At 31.0% G+C, this 18087-nt stretch overlaps 1 protein-coding gene across 2 annotated transcripts in view; it reads left to right on the top strand.

Annotated features, from left to right (window-relative positions):
* LOC143048257 (neuroglobin-like) overlaps nucleotides 1-18087 on the top strand; it is a 47137-nt gene that overhangs the window by 16419 nt on the left and 12631 nt on the right. Inside the window, exon 1 of one of the 2 annotated variants that reach the window (XM_076221823.1) lies at nucleotides 15131-15367. The exons of the other annotated variant lie outside the window; for it this stretch is intronic. The gene's annotated coding sequence lies outside the window, so the exon portion shown is untranslated. Of the gene's footprint in view, nucleotides 1-15130; nucleotides 15368-18087 lie in introns of those variants that run through there. 2 annotated transcript variants of the gene reach the window in all.

The following is an 18087-nucleotide window of genomic DNA, read 5'->3' as shown; positions in this document are numbered from 1 at the left end:
AAATGCTTATCAGTGGTTATCTTCATCAGGAAAGCGCATAGTTAAAAAGAACTTGCCAATAACTGCAACAGGATTTATTTGCCCTTTACTCATAAATTGGGAGTCTTGTATTATTTAGTTGGCAGAAAAAAGTAAAATCACAAAAATACTGAACTCCAAGGAAATTCAAAAAGGAAAATCCCCAAACAAATGGCAAAATCAAAAGTTCAAACACATCAAACGAATGGATAACAACTGTCATATTCCTGACTTGGTACAGGCATTTTCTAATGTGTTTATGAACAGATATTTGTCACTTCGTGCATCTGTTTTGCCATGACGTTATTCTTTCTTCTGTTCTTTGTGATCTAAATTTGAAGAAGTTTACATCTGATAGAAAATAATTCTAATAGCATATGTGTACTTTCAAGCAGTTTGATAAATGAACGAAAATTAAAAGAGTCGCTCAACAAATAGCCTGTTACATGTCAAAAATATAACAATTGTTATTCATGATGTGTTTTAGCTTTTGATTAACCAAAGAGACTTTCCGTTTTGAATTTGAGTTTCGGTATTTTTGTGATTTTACTTTTTTGACAAATTCTTTTAATGACCGAAAGTGAGGAAGTATATTACATTATATATAATATTTCTCCAGTTTTCCAAGAAAAAGTGTATTCAATATACTGTTCCAATATTCTAAATAGAATCCTTTTGTGGCATTATGACTCTCAGTGTCATAGTTCGTGAGTTTGGAATCGGCCCCAAGACACGAAAGACAAAGTCAAGCACACTCTTTATATTTTTTATCCCTCAAAATGATACAAAGTTATTAATTTAAATGAGAGGGATTTTTTTTATAATTACGTCTCTCACAATAAAAAACTAAAATATTTTATAGCTATTCTCTATGTTTAATGTGCTGGTAGAACATAATATAGATGTTTAATTACTGGAGGCCACATAAAGAAAGGTCATACCGTCTCTACTCCTCGGTCAATATCGTTTATCTATTATTCATATCATTAACAATTGGTTAATGAATTCCTCCAAGAAGATCCTTAACACAAAAGTCCATTGCAACCTAATTCTAGCCAAGGGATCATTATTTCATTTGAATAAAAGAAAAATTCTCTCATTCTGCAAGTTCTGCAAGATTAAATATCGTTCTCATTGGCTAAGTTATTCATAAGGAGAGTGTTTTCGCGTATCATGACAGTGGACAAAAAATGGTGACAAATAGTTTCATGTTTTATGTAAGTCGAATATTTAGGTAATGTTAACTAGAAATCCATTTTATTGACATATGCGAATGAAAAAAATCTAATTAAATTAAATCAGTCAAAGAAATCAGATTATAGAAGTGTGCATTTGGTAAATAAACTGTTCCGTATCTGATAAAGTAATCAATTGAAAAGATTACTAAAGACAGATCAGAAAAAATCTTGAATAATTATCCTTTTACATGAAAAAACTGATTATTGTCGATCTGCTTGTAAAACAACATGTTCAAAAACACAAACGAGTAAAGATAATTTAAAAACATTATTCTTGTCGAATAGTTAGAGCAGAAAATTTCGCATACATTTAACACCTTATTTGTGTCTTGTTGTTGGTAGATCAACATGTTAACAAGCACATTCTGTAGGATATTACCGATACATAGAAAAAAATATATGGTTATTTTCAGCTTGTTTGATTAAAAAATGCATTGCAGATATATAATGTTGGACAATGAGGAAGCAATCCAAATACCCTCACCCTGTGAAAAGGACATTTCGTGGTACAAATGTAAATGCTAGAAAATTAAGCCAACGTAACAATAAAGGAAATGAAAAAGTCGTAGATATTATCATGAATTATGGTCGGAAGGTTACCTTGAAAAAATTTAAACATCAAGATCTAAAAATATAACAGTTATTGAGAACTCACTTCTGTTGATTGTATAGTCATTGCAACCATCGAGCTTGTTTTTTTTATTATTAATTTGGGATTTTAAAACTAATTTGTGTTAAAATAATATGATTTTTTTTATAACATCGGAATATTATGAAATGTTGGTGTCAAGAAAATGGAATATTTCATCTTTTGTTAAACTTTCAAAAGGAACTAATAACATGGATATGATTGTCAATGCATTTCTTTTTTTGGAATGTGATTGCTTACAAATGAATTTTGGAAACATCTATCTATATCACATTATGAAGATATCTCTTTTACATAAATGACTAAAATTGCGCGTTATAACTTATACATATATATATAGATATAGGAAGATGTGGTATGAGTGCCAATGAAACAACTCTCCATCCAAGTCACAATTTATAAAAGTAAACCATTATAGGTCAATGTACGGTCTTCAACATGTTTTATCTTCAAACAATACAAATTGTATGATAGTTAAATAGAATTGAGCATCCTTTTACAGAAGACCATTTTAAAAATATGATTACATGTGTCAGTTTTTAGAATCTTTTTTTTCAACGTCTAATTATATCTTTAGAGTTGGTGTAATGTTATACATGTAACATATTATTTTACCTTACAAGGTGTACATGAACTGACTTTTTGTTATTTTGAATTATATATCAAATCTAAAGTCTTTGATATAATGTAATCTCAATTGACAGTTCTTTTCTCTAGTAAATGTTGGATTAAACAAAACATATGTACGTATCTTTTTACTAATGGTATCAGTACAATATGTATAATAGAGGCAACATCAACTATGTGTCATTGTTGCACTTCAGTGTTTTGTTGTTTCGTTCGTTTTAATCTAATAGTTGGTGGTTTCTCTTGGATTTAGTTTTTTATTCGGATTTGTTTTTTTCTCAATCGATTTAAGACTTTTTAACAGCGGTATACTGCTGTTTCCCTTCTTCATTGGACTTCTACATGCGATGTTATGGATTCAAACCTTGACACACTCGCATAATAAAACAAGTCTAATGCCCCACATTAGACAGCAATTATCCGTGAATTTGATGAGTTTGTACAAGGTGTTGATTGTATCTGATGTTAATAGTGTTTCCGTCTAATCGTCTTAATTATCTTGGTTAATATCTTACAGTACATAGAAACAAGTTTTACTATCACGCAATGTCGAGTTTCCTAAAGCTACTTGACAATTCATAGAAATAGTTTTAGCACATTGCATCATGCGAATAAAAATCATGAACTTGTAAACGGTTCTTTCTGGGAAAAGTGCAAGCAATTTCTTCATGTCTTTAGTTACAAAATAATAATTATATGTTATTTATAGTTATAAATATGTGATGACAGAAACAGAATTTTTAACGAAGATAAAATTATTCTGGTTCTGTTGTTAAATGTAGAATTACGTAAACTAGAATTTGGTTATTTTGGAAAATGGATGATTTTGGTATATTTCGTGACAAAAAATCAAAGTGACTAAGTTGTTTTACCTGGCACGCCTGATAAGTGTTTCGTTTGACTAAGACCCACCAGTTTAGTTTGAATCGAGCCCCGTCAGTGGCATTACCTTGTTACATCTTATATGTTTGTCTTATCAAATAATTAATACTGATGGCCCATCTTTGAATATATCTAAACATTCATTATTCATTAAAGCCATTAGAGGATTTAAAGTATATATTGGCATAATGTAAAGCTATAATCTTATATTGTATTCAACATGTCTTATACTTATTCTTACGTATATACTGTTGTATTTAGTAAACATTTGGAGAAAAATAATTATTATCAAATAAATGTATAAAGTTATTTCTGTTTGACATTTCATAATTTCGTCTACGTTTATTTTGCTTCTGCTTGAGCTTGTAGACGCTTTTTTATGATATAGCTTTTCATTAAGAAACATTTCACGTTCTTTAAAATGAATTTGCAAATTAACAAATATATTTATTTTTTTCTATTTTTCAACTGATGACGACCTTCAGATTACATCTCATTGAAGTAGTATATACGACTAGTCGAGTTCGTGGGAAGTTTAATATATATTAATGACGATCAACTCATTCCTTTCATGTTTTATATTACGGCAACGTTTGGTATTTAACTTTAACAACTAAATATCAATAGAAAAAAAAACCAGACCCAACTTATAAAATCGACAAAACCGTAAACAAGAAATAATACGTGTGGAAAACCAAACCCAAAACAACATCAACAATTTTAAGATATAATAAATGACAAATCATTAGCACAAGTTGTAAACATACCAACTCGAAATGATAAAATTTTAGATCTTGTGTTAACAAATTATCCAGCCATCATTGAAAAAACTGAAACATGCCACCATTAGGAGAGGAAGACCATGATATTGTATATATAGAATGTTTACTATCATTAAAAAGATGCCAAATCAAGACAGTAAAGTATGTAAATATCGAAATGCATACTGGCAAAAAATAAAAGAGAATATAGATAAAATATATCAAAAGATCATACATAAAAAAATTAGTGAAGATACAAATACACTTTGGTTAATATTTTAAAACTCATTACAAAACACTATCACTGAGAACATACCACAGAAAATGATGAGAAACGGCAAAAATTTACCTTGGATAACAGACAGTATTAGACGGCAAATGAAAAAGTACAAGAAAAAATAATCAAAAGTACGAATTGAAAGGCAAAGGGAAACTAGACCAACTCAAAAAGCTGAAACATGATATACAAAAACAACAAAGAACATCATATTGGAACTATATTGGAAATATGATATGTGGTATACCAGTTGATGACAACCCTACTACTATATCAAAGAGCTTCTAGAAAAATCTGTTTAGTTATATAAAAACACAAACGTCTGAAAGCTCTTACATATCACTACTCCGAAAAGAGGGCTCACTAACATCTGACTCAAAAGCAAAAACTAACATTTTAAATACACTGTTCAAATTAGCATACACACCTGTAACAGATGACCCAATACCAGATAAGGGCGTCAGTAAAAATCCACAGATGCCTGATATTAAGATACAATAATACGGCATAGAAAATCTTCTAAATAATATCAATATCAACAAAGCCGCTGGGACTGATCTCATCCATGGACAAATTTTAAAAGAATGTAAATCATCTATCACTCCCATCGTATCAATCATATTCCAAACATCACTGAACTCTGGAAAGATCTTAGACGACTGGCGTCACGCAAGTGTATGTCCATCATTAAAAAAAGGCGACAAACACGATCCTATAAACTATCGACCAATAAATTGACTTGCATCTGATGCAAACTATTAAACATGTTGTAGCTAGTAGTATAATGAAACATCTGGGGAAAAAATACTATATGACTATCAACATGGTTTTTGATCCTCCCATCTCTGTGAAAATAGCTAATTCATTTATTCAAGATCTTGCAAATTCAAATAATAAAAACATTCAAATAGACATTATAATAATGTATTTTGCAAAAGCATTTGATAAAATTTCACACAACCACCTCATGTATAAAATTGGTTTCTATAAATTGCAATGCATATCATTCAAGATTTCTTAAAAAACAAAACACAGACAGTAGTCTAAGTTAAAGGTGAAACATCAAATAAAGTTCCTGTAACATCTAGGGTACCCCAAGGCACAGTGCTTGGTTCAAATTTATTTTTGATCTTTATTAATGATTTGGCAGAATATATGGAACATAGTACATTAAGATTGTTTGCAGATGATAGCATTATTTATAGGGAAATTAAACAAAACAGATGACGCAGATGACAGTCTGACTTAGAAGTGGCCGGCAGGTGGGAGCAGGACTGGCTCATGCATTTTCACCCTGATAAGTGAAACATTTTCAATGTAACTCAAAAACGCAAACCTTTAGACTTCACTTATAAATTACACAATCACTCAAAAAAGTCAACTCTACAAAATATTTAGGCCTAACTCTTTAATCAAATTTAAAATGGGACAAACCTATCGATGACATGACATCAAAAGCAAACCAGTCCCTTTGATTTATTCGTAGAAACCTAAAAGCCTTACCGAAAGTTAAAGCTCATGCATATACAGCTCTTGTCCGACCAAAATTAGAGTACTGCTCAACAATTTGGGACCCACATCAAACAGCAAATTTCACAAATCGAAAAAGTTCAGAGAAGAGCAGCACGCTTCTCATGCAATCGCTTCCATAACACCAGCTCAGTTACTGAAATGATGGCAGATTGGTACCCACTCGAAATTATTCATGAAATTGTTGCAGTCCCTACACATAACCTTTTGATCCCACTAGACAATAGAACCAGACATAGTAATCCACACTTATTTAGGCAAATAGAAATACAAACATCTAAAGACAGTTAGCATATTAATTTTATCCACGAACAGTAATGAATTTGAATCATCTGCCACAACAAAAAGTATCATGCAGTACAGTACAGGGATTCAAGACTACGATCTCAGAATCTGCTCTCATCCCCATATTCTTTCCCTAACTATTCTGTTGTCAAATTTTATAGTTTTATCACAATTTATATTTACAAATGTACATACGTTATTTGATTTTGTTATTTTTGATTTTTTCTTGCTAAAGTGTAAAAGAGGGACGACGAAAGATACCAGAGGGACAGTCAAACTCATAGATAGAAAATAAACTGACAACGCCATGGCTAAACATGAAAATGACAAATAGACAAACAATAGTTCACATGACACAACATAGAAAACTAAAGAATAAACAACACGAACCCCACCAAAAACAAGGGGCGATCTCAGGTGCTCCGGAAGGGTAAGCAGATCCTGCTCCACATGTGGCACCCGTCACGTTGCTTATTTCATAACAAATCCGGTCTTATTCGGTAGGTCACATTCATGAAAGGGACGGGGATTGTAGTTACGACGTAAGGAACATATCATTTGTGAAACTGTTATTCCATAACGGTCAACCAACTCGTGATGGCATCCGTAAAATTTTCGAAGAGATGAATAAATTATAAATTATAAATATCATATTAAAAATAGTGAGAAGCGAATCTTAGAATGGTTAGAAATTTCTTTTTCTAGTAAAGCTGACATTCAGAAATACAACAGGCAATGGCCTTTTTGTGAATATAACTTAATTCGTGTTAATTCATTATATGGATAAAAAAACAACAATAAAAGTGTTCATGATCAGTTGCTGAATAAATAACAATCCATATATTGTTGTTCGATATGTTCTCCACAAAAAAAAATGAAAATCTTGTCATAAGCAATGATGAATGTCTTTGAATGTTAATGTCATGACTATTAATCAAGCAAAATTGTTATAATAAAACTGGTGCTCAGTACCGCATGATGATTAGAACCAAATGAAGTTTGATGATTATTTATAGAAGAATGTCGTGAAACAAACGGACAGACTACGAAATTTCAATCAGTGTTACTGCTAAACTGACAGAAAAGCAAATTTTGAATAACTTCTACTGATTATTGACAATTAAAAGGTTTCGTTGACAAGTATGACATAAATTGATTTTTGAAAAGGGTGAGCAGTTTAGATAAAACAAGGTGTGGATGGGGAACGTCACCAAATTAAATAAAAAAAAAAATAACAAAAATACCAATCACCAAAGTAAGAACATTAAAACTGAGAAAATCAAAGATTCTGAACCCAACAGATCTAAAGGAAAACAACTGTCATATTACTAACCAACGGATCTATTGGAAAACAACTGTCATATTACTAACCAACGGATCTAAAGGAAAACAAATGTCATATTACTAACCAACGGATCTAAAGGAAAACAACTGTCATATTACTAACCAACGGATCTAAAGAAAAACAACTGTCATATTACTAACCAACGGATCTAATGGAAAACAACTGTCATATTACTAACCAACGGATATATTGGAAAACAACTGTCATATTACTAACTAACTGATCTATTGGAAAACAACTGTCATATTACTAACCAACAGATCTATTGGAAAACAACTGTCATATTACTAACCAACGGATCTAAAGGAAAACAACTGTCATATTACTAACCAACGGATCTAAAGGAAAACAACTGTCATATTACTAACCAATGGATCTAAAGAAAAACAACTGTCATATTACTAACCAACGGATCTATTGGAAAACAACTGTCATATTACTAATCAACAGATCTAATGGAAAACAACTGTCATATTACTAACCAACGGATCTATTGGAAAACAACTGTCATATTACTAACCAACGGATCTATAGGAAAACAACTGTCATATTACTAACCAACGGATCTAATGGAAAACAACTGTCATATTACTAACCAACGGATCTATTGGAAAACAACTGTCATATTACTAACCAACAGATCTAATGGAAAACAACTGTCATATTACTAACCAACGGATCTATTGGAAAACAACTGTCATATTACTAATCAACAGATCTAATGGAAAACAACTGTCATATTACTAACCAACGGATCTATTGGAAAACAACTGTCATATTACTAACCAACGGATCTATAGGAAAACAACTGTCATATTACTAACCAACGGATCTAATGGAAAACAACTGTCATATTACTAACCAACGGATCTATTGGAAAACAACTGTCATATTACTAACCAACAGATCTAATGGAAAACAACTGTCATATTACTAACCAACAGATCTATTGGAAAACAACTGTCATATTAGTAACCAACGGATCTAATGGAAAACAACTGTCATATTACTAACCAACGGATCTATTGGAAAACAACTGTCATATTACTAACCAACAGATATAATGGAAAACAAATGTCATATTCCTAACCAACAAATCTATTGGAAAACAACTGTCATATTACTAACCATCGGATCTAATGGAAAACAACTGTCATATTACTAACCAACGGATCTATTGGAAAACAACTGTCATATCACTAACCAACAGATCTAATGGAAAACAACTGTCATATTACTAACCAACGGATCTATTGGAAAACAACTGTCATATTACTAACCAACGGATATAATGGAAAACAACTGTCATATTACTAACCAACGGATCTATTGGAAAACAACTGTCATATTACTAACCAACAGATCTAATGGAAAACAACTGTCATATTACTAACCAACGGATCTATTGGAAAACAACTGTCATATTACTAACCAACGGATCGGAAAACAACTGTCATATTACTAACCAACAGATCTAATGGAAAACAACTGTCTCATTATTAACCAAAGGATCTATTGGAAAACAACTGTCATATTACTAACCAACGGATCTATTGGAAAACAACTGTCATATAACTAACCAACAGATCTAATGGAAAACAACTATCATATTACTAACCAACGGATCTATTAGAAAAAACTGTCATATTACTAACCAACAGATCTAATGGAAAACAACTGTCATATTGCTAACCAACGGATCTATTGGAAAACAACTGTCATGTTACTAATCAACGGATCTAATGGAAAACAACTGTCATATTCCTAACCAACGGATCTATTGGAAAACAACTGTCATATTACTAACCAACGGATCTAATGGAAAACAACTGTCATATTACTAACCAACGGATCTATTGGAAAACAACTGTCATATTGCTAACCAACGGATCTAATGGAAAACAACTGTCATATTACTAACCAACAGATCTAATGGAAAACAACTGTCATAATACTAACCAACGGATCTATTGGAAAACAACTGTCATATTACTAACCAACAGATCTAATGGAAAACAACTGTCATATTACTAACCAACGGATCTAATGGAAAACAACTGTCATATTACTAACTTGGAACAGGAATTTTCCAAAAGAAATTGTGGTTTTTGCCTGGTGTTATAGCTAGATTAACAACCTTCTTGTATGACATGTGCTTATACCTCGTTAATATTGACAAAACTGAGTGAGCGACTGTCATAAAACTGAGATATTTAGCTAGCTTAAAACTAGTTTTACTCAAACAATTTCTAAATACATGTGCCAAATCAATCTGACAGTTGATTTCCATCTGTTTGATATTTTGAGCTTGTTTTTGCCCTTTGATAAGAGACTATCCGGTTTGAGTTTTCCTTAGAGTGCGATAGTTTTTTTATTTTACTTTTTACAGAAAACTTTAACTTCATCAGTCAATAACCACACCAATTCATTTTGAAGTTTGGTCATAACCAATAAAATATTTTGGGGTGTTTATTGAGCTTGTATATTAAGATATGATCAATTTTCACTTATTGGTTATTCGAATTCTTGTACAATGATATCAGTAAAACAATGCATTAAGATCTTGGAATATCATGTTTTTTTAACCATACTAACATTGATATGATTTTCAATTACCTAACAAATAATAGATTAATTAATATCATACCTTTTCCACGCTATCAACACATATGGGCATAGGTCCTGTCGACATCTTCTTTTTAGGAATCCAACTGTTCATGCTTTTGAAAGAACACTTACTACGTCGTTACAATAAAATATTGAAGGTTGTACATATTATTTTTGGACTGGGAAAGCTAATATATTCACAAGTTAAAATTGAACCTATTTATTGGCGGTACTTCTTTCTATTCACTACAAACCATTAAAAGTCTGAAATGGCCTATATCTGTACTTGACTGTACTGATTTTTACTCGACCATTTTGAATTCGTCTGAGATTTACTTGATAATACTCGACTGTAGTCTGAACCATACTTAACAGTCTGAATGTGTACTTGACCAGTACTTAACCGTTTTATACGAGTCTGAACCGTACTCAACCTAGTCTGAACCATACTCGACCTAGTCTGAACCATACTCGAGCAAGTCTTAACCAAACTAGACCTATTCTTTGTATCTATCAACTGAACTTTATCAATTTAGGATTTCTTTTAATAAAAATGAAATTTGAACAACAACTTGAAATTAAAAATGTAGTCAATACAGTATTGAAATAAAAATTTCACAATAATCGATCATACTATAACTTCAACTCAATATTTATCAACACCTACATAATAATATATATCAACTTTTAAAATATTAATAAAACAAGCTGATCAAATAATCCAAAAAAAATGAATTGTGACTAATATTTTCAATATTATTCAAAATTTTATGAATATTTCGGAAGTATTTTATGGTAACTGGACTATTTTCACCATTAACTTAAGCCTAGTATAGATTTATGGTGTCAGTTCAGTTCAGGTAATAATGCAGTGAATGTTTTTTTTATTAAGATATATATAAAATAGTATATTAAGCAACTTAATTAATTTTAAAAAAAATGAGAGCTTAATTGTTTTGTTTTATTAAACCAAGAATTTTATATAATCATTATAATAGAATTTCCATAGCAATCCTTGATAACCTTTTAAAAAAAGGAAATGTATTCCAAAGTAACAGTAAAAAAAAATTTCAATTGATTTAAGTATTTTTTTGTCAAATATACATGGCGTACAAAGCACTTTAATATGTTCTAATTACCTCAGTACATGTGTGTTTTACAGGTAAAAAGAAAGTCCTATTTTCTTAAATTCGTGTATTACTTATCTAGTTCATACATGTATATTCGAGAGGCCTTGTTATTTAATTTAAACAGGATGTTTCAATTTTGAATCAATGTTATTTAGAATTTAATACCTCTGACAAGGTGTGATCTTATTTATGAGTTTGCCCCCAAGCAGAGGTTATACTTTATATTTCACCACTAATCAGAAAAACAATTTTATTTATTTATTTAAGTTTATCCCTTTTTGATATAAGTTATATATAGTACATTTTTTTTTTATCCTAAATATAATCAGATATATATTTCTTTTATAAGGTTAAATATTTTTATAAATTATGTTGGCTGTTGTTATATATGTCAGTTAAAAAGAAATTTATTTTAACAGTTAAAAAAGTAGAGGTTTTTTGGTCTAGTATGGTTCAGACTGGTCGAGTATTGTTCAGACCTTTGGTTAAGTATGGTTTAGACTGGTAAAATAGGTCGAGTACGTGTCGAGAATGGGTTAAGACTGTTTCAGACTGGTCGAGCAATAGTTCAGACTATTTTCAACGGCAAAGATAAGGGTTAAGTACGATTCCGTACAGTCAAGTATGGTTCAGACTGGGGTCGAGTAATGTCAAGTAAAAGTCAGACCAATTCAGACTGATCGAGTAAAAATCAGTACAGTCGAGTACAGATATAGGCCATTTCAGACTTTAGTGGTTTGTAGTGATTATGTTTTACATTCTTCGTGCCGATCTGAAATGCCAATACCTTTATAGTTTGTCCATTTCAAGAGTGTGTTGGACGATTACAATCATGTTTGAGATCTTTTATTGCTCAGTAGTTGTCTGATTACCCAATCTCTTTATTTAAGAAATAATTCATGGAAGCCATAGATTTGTTGGAAATTTACACATGGCCTGGGCCGTGATATTCGAATTTTATCCTGAGCGTTAGCGAGGGATAAAATTAACGAATATCACGGCCCAGGCCATGTGTAAATTTACAACAAATCTATGGCTTCCATGAATTATTTTGATTCTAATAGGACAAATACGATCATTAAAAAACTGAAGCGATGATGGGAATACCGTGTGTGTGGCTGTTCTATTTTACCCACTGTTCGATAAATGTAAAACAAATCTAATAAACCTGCATGAATGATTTCTTAACTAACGGCTAGAAAAAAATGTGATTACTTTTTTTACTTCTCAGTAAACCCAACATTTGCAATTTTAAATTTACATTTTTTATCGTAAGCTACCATCAAATTCACTGTTGACATGTTGTAACCAAGGAGCCGCCATGTTGACTTGCTGAAATCAGTAAATGTGCGAATAATGCAATAGAACAGAAAACAAGCAACACCTACCTCAATACTTTATTTTAATGCAATTGTATCCGAGTTTAGAAGGTAAACGCAATAGAAAAACCTTCAGCTTTAACGTTTTCATTCGTATGACGTCATGTTTTGAAATGACGTTAATGCGCAAAAATCATTACTGGAATTTCGCGGAATTTTAATTTATTTTGTTTTTGTCCATTTTTCCGTTCTCTAATGTGTAAATTCTTTTTGTTATGCATCAGAATCAGAATAAATGTTCTTAAGGTTTTATTCAATTGTAATTGTTAACACAGCGAAATCCACAACCGTTTACACATAGGTTACGATACATGTGGATTTACGTGGGAGGCATATTTAAACAGCCATTTGTGTACAGCTTGGAGTCTGCGCTAAGTATAGATATATCGAGAATTTTATCACGGTGTTGTTTACAAAGCGAAAGAAGCACGTCATATTAGAATTCAATATTAACCCCGACACATTGTCGGTTCCTTAACAAGACAGGTGATTGTAGTCTAGTGTTAGACATTTTTTGTCGTCTGTCATTTTTGGTTCAATTTATAAGCTTAAATAATTACATTAGATGTATGTTTCATTATAATATTTTATTCTGATTGGCTAACTGCACATCACGTGTTATTCAGTAAGCAGTTGCATTGCTCAATACAACTTTTCATTCATTATAACACGTGCTCCAACAATAAAGTCCACAGGTGAATTAAATAATAAAATATATAAAATTTGTGTTTTCATGATCATAGCTAAAAAATGCAATTATAAGCATTGAATGCTTCTTTTTGTAACTTTATAGGGTTGTAAAAGCGTTGACCGTGCGTACATTTTTAGAATGAAGCGCTTCCGCGCTTCATACAAAATGTACTTCGGTCAACGCTTTTACACCCCAATAAATTTACAAAAAGAAGCATTCAATTCTTAAATATTACTGCTAGCTTAACTCTCTCCCTCTCTCTCTCTCTCAGTTGTTTGTTTCTAGTGTTTTTCCACAACCTTTTATAGCTAAATGGTTGGTGTTATGCACCTTGTTGAAGGTCGTACCTTGACCTATAATAAATTATTTAAATCCTTTTCCGTTGGTCTTTTGGTTGAGCGTTATCTTATTGGCAATCATAACGAAGTTCCGTGTTTTTATATGGAAAAAGCTATTATTCTGAAACTGTTAAAACTTATCACAAAAATAATAGATCCAGCAATGAATTTTCATCGAGGAAAAAAGAGTACAATTTGTTTACGGACAATTAGTTATTGGTAAATTTATTTCAGATATCTTTGTAGCTGTTTTTTTAATTGAGGTAAACAGTACTTTTTTGCATGAAAAGAGAGTGGAAGTAATCGTGATTTATTGACAGCAAAAGGCCTCAGCGCCATTAAATCTATAGCAAGAAAATATATAAAAGATATCATAAAATTTAATATACATGTATTTTCTAAATAGATTAGACCGTTAGTTTTCACGTTTGAATGGTTTTACTCTAGTATTGTTTTGGGGGCCCTTTATAGTTTGCTGTTTGGTGTGAGCCACGGACTCCGTGTTGAAGACCGTACCTTGAACTATAATGGTTTACTTTTATAAATTGTGACCTGGATGGAGAGTTGTCTCATTGGCGCTCATACCACATCTTCCTTTATCCATGCATGTCAGATTAACTTTAAGGCATTTGAGATCGTTTTCAATTCATGATGGCATTAAATTAACTTTCCATGAATACCATACGAGTTGAAATTTCCTCAAAACTAATCTAAAGAATCTCATGAAATAATCTCATCATAGATACCAGGATTACAATTGTATACGCCAGACTCGTGTTTCCTCCACAAAAGACTCATTTGTAACACTCAAAGAAAAAAAACCAGATAAATGGCATTTAAAAAGTATGCCATTTTTTCTAGAAAATATGATACTTTCCACATTTTGATTACGTTTTTTTACTATAGATTTATAAGAGTACATTTATGTCACTTCTTTTTTTATTATTCCTTATAGAGTTGGATGATTTTCCTTTCTTACCATATGTAAATGATCGGTAAATATTGATCTTCTTGGTAATTTGGTGGGTTTTATTTTGTATTTAAAAAATATTCCTTTTGAAATAACTGTATTGTTGTAAATGTTTACAGAAGTTGATCGATATAACGTTAATTGGTGTAAAAGCATAATGGTAAATATCAAAATTGTTTGCATTTCTCTTCGATTGCACTTTCATCCAAATACTAAATTCGCGTTGATTCAGCTCATTATACCAATCAAATAACTCAAAAATAGTTAACATAGAAACTCATTGATTTGGTCCTTCCAATTATTAAATAAACACTTAGGAATAACATAGACTTTTACAAAAATGTAATTAATCTATGGTACCGTATACTCAATCCATTAAGTGATTTTTACTTTTCACAGTAAACCCTGAAAATCGTTGTGCACGGATAATATCCTCTTAGTATTTATTTGCACAAAAGGTAAATTGAAAAAGTTCATGTATTGGTTAAAAAACTAATGGTAACCTGGTGTATATATTACAATTTACATAGATCAATACGGACGTAAGGAAATAAGCATTAAATTGATATTGAAATTTTAGAACGGGATTTATTAATATCAGCTTCAGATTCATATACATATGTTATAAGCAATCCACCATGTAAGTAGAACGTATTTTTGTTATGTTTTTTTTTTTTGTTACCTTTAATGTAGATAATGTAAGGCTAATCTTGATGTTTTAAATGTGTAGCAGATATGTTTTGACTTGCTGCGAAAGAACTATAAGTGAATAAAATCTTTAGTTAAATAATTTATAAAATCTTAATTATTTTAATCTGCACGCATCTTGGCTACAGTCATATATATGTGAAATATTGTACGTTTTTAAACAATTCTCTTTTTATTATCTTTCAAATGGACTAGACCTTGAAATTCTTTTTTGTTATTTACTTTTTTTTCCATTGGTAAGTTATGAAAGGTGAAAGATAGAAGAATTAATCATAGCTGGAAAAGGTTAAGAGGTGTAAGGAAAACTTGTTTATGTTGAACTTAAACTGCTGCAAATAACTTTTATTCTTTAAGATGTTAATTTTGAAACCGTTCGTTAGAAATGCCTGTTGTCTTTAAAATAGATTTATAAGAAATAAAAAGTTATCTGTTGTATTCTTCAACTGTAAAATATTTCTTAATATGCCTAAAACTAGAGACTCTGGTGTCGTTAACCTGAATCTTTGTGCATCCTCACCATGGACACGCAAAAGTGAACAAAAATCATTAAATGATGGCTATAAAAAGTTGTCTGACAATACCAGTCACCTGAAAGTATTTGTATTGAATGTTATTACAATATTCAGGAGGGTTATAGGTAAAACAAAAAGAAGATTGCTGTCATTTTGACCTATCTTTTTTAGTTTATGAAAAAAAAAATGATAATCGCCAAACACTCAGATAAGATGTTCATTGACAATTTCTATTTTTGCTGATGAAATCTTGCTGATCGTTTTTGCTTTTTTGTTTCATTTACGGGTAATAATTCCTTTAAGTCGTCTGACAATTTTGAGATTCTACACATGTGTGCCACTGTCTTCAGATATAGCGGTTTTAAAGATAGTCGTCAATACTTGAATTTTACTGATATGTTCCAATTTTAGCTTTGCCGGTCAAGTTGGTGGGCTGGTAGGATAATTGAGAATATTTTAAAAACACTATATCCTAATAATAATTGTAATTAATTTTGGTTCCAAAGGACCCAGTTGTTCAAAGGAGAAGATTGTTGAAAATACATAACGGACGGACGACCGACACCTAATGATGAGAATAGAATTGAGAAGGAAAACGGGGAATGTATCAAAGCAACAACAACCCGTACGAAAGCAGAAAACAGCTAAAGGCCCGTGATCAAGCTCACTAAACCCTTCGTGTCAGGATGGATACAAAGTCAAAACAATGCAAAATGTTAGGGCTATAAAATACGATATATCTAATTATACATAGAAAGGCTACTTATATTTCTAAAACGAGACAAACCCACACAAAAGTTGGAAAACGGTTAATTGTTTTAAGTCATTATTCATTATCCTATTAGGTCAAAACACTTTTGATAAATGTCAAGAAATATTATAGTCGTTTTGATCCTTTGGTTTTTACTTCAGATGCTCATGATGTAAATGAGAAAAATAAAAAAATGGTTGTAAATCTCAGAACAGTGATAGACAAGTTATTCAAATTAAAAAGAAAAAAACCTATACAACCCTCTACACAGGTCAGGGTCAACTAAATATTTTATTTCATTGAAACTCTCTCAAGTTTTTGTAAGATCACTTGGTTGTAGTCAACAACAAAATGGGTAAATAAATATACAAACTCAAAGACCAAATGTTTACTTTCAAACAATGATCGATCCAAAACTATGATCTATAATAAGTAGAAAGCAAAATGTAAAAGAAAATATCAAATCTTTATCAATGCTTGCCACAATTTGATCCATCTCAATATTTCTGTTAATTTGCTGTACTTTTTCAGTTAAAATTAAATTGTCTGGAGCATTAGTAACAGCAAATAATCTATCGAAATACTTTTAAAAGGTAGAAACTGCGAAATGTGTTTTATATAGACATTCTGTTTTATTAAATTAATGTGTTCTGCTGTTAATCTATGACAATCAATTGCTAGCTGGAAAATGAATACTCTTGATCATATCTTATTGTCTGACTACTATTGTATGCCACAGTTTATAAAGTTATATTAGGTTGCAAAACTAGTCACTAGAGGAATATAAACTTTTTTCAAGATTACAAAATTTCTTTTACGATTAGAAAGATACTTGACTGTATAGGAATACAATCGTGACGATTTAGAGCTTACCATACATTTGTTCTCTTTCTGAAGATTGTATGCTGCCCTATAGATGTCAATTTGGGAAAGTCGACTTCGGCTTTATTATTGACATATGATCTGCATGTCTTTTTTTTCGAATCAAGTATGCTAAACTATATCAGATTTCGTCTTGTTTACAGTAAGAAGGCACATACTGCATTGACGTACGTTCAATTCATCAGTATTGTTTGCTTAAAACTATTTTTGTTCTTAGGGACATTGTATCATTAACATTTACTTTGCCTGTCTTTTTATTCAAATCAATTATGCTGAACTATATCAGATTTCGACTTGTTTACAGTAAGAAGGCATAAACTGCATTGACTTACGTTCAATTCATCAGTATTGTTTGTTTTAAACTGCTTTTTTCTTAGGGACATTGAAATAACTACTGTCCTCTATGTCGTCAGTTTTTACTGAATATTTTTTCTAGATAATTAAGTGATTATCAATTACAGGCGTAAGACCTCTTTTCAACAACAAAGATGACATCGTGATATCGAA

The sequence above is a fragment of the Mytilus galloprovincialis genome, chromosome 10, assembly GCF_965363235.1.
Source record: "Mytilus galloprovincialis chromosome 10, xbMytGall1.hap1.1, whole genome shotgun sequence".
Classification (NCBI taxonomy): Eukaryota; Metazoa; Mollusca; class Bivalvia; order Mytilida; family Mytilidae; genus Mytilus; species Mytilus galloprovincialis.
The sequence above is the reverse complement of the archived record's forward strand: the minus strand, read 5'-3'. Positions and strand labels throughout refer to the sequence as shown.